This window comes from Octopus bimaculoides, chromosome 30 (genome assembly GCF_001194135.2).
Source record: "Octopus bimaculoides isolate UCB-OBI-ISO-001 chromosome 30, ASM119413v2, whole genome shotgun sequence".
NCBI classification, from domain to species: Eukaryota; Metazoa; Mollusca; class Cephalopoda; order Octopoda; family Octopodidae; genus Octopus; species Octopus bimaculoides.
Genome location: NC_069010.1, coordinates 112,932 through 113,212, shown reverse-complemented (window position 1 = coordinate 113,212; position 281 = coordinate 112,932).

Sequence of the window (281 nt, the reverse complement as noted above, 5' to 3'; positions counted from 1 at the left end):
CACTAACCTGTTCTCTCTTATTTTCAGTGACATGTAATACTGCTTCCACCATATTTTTACAGCCAGTCTCCACTGCCAGATGGAGAAGACTGTTGCCCTGGGCGTTGCATTTCATTACATTGGCTCCTTTGGAGGCCATCAGTGGCACCAGAGTATGTTGCTTGCTGAAAGTAAAAAGTAAAAGATCACAGACATTCCATTAAATACACACTAATCTTCAATGCATAATTATTAACATACAAAAATCTATATGCATATCACATATGCATATACATACAAAC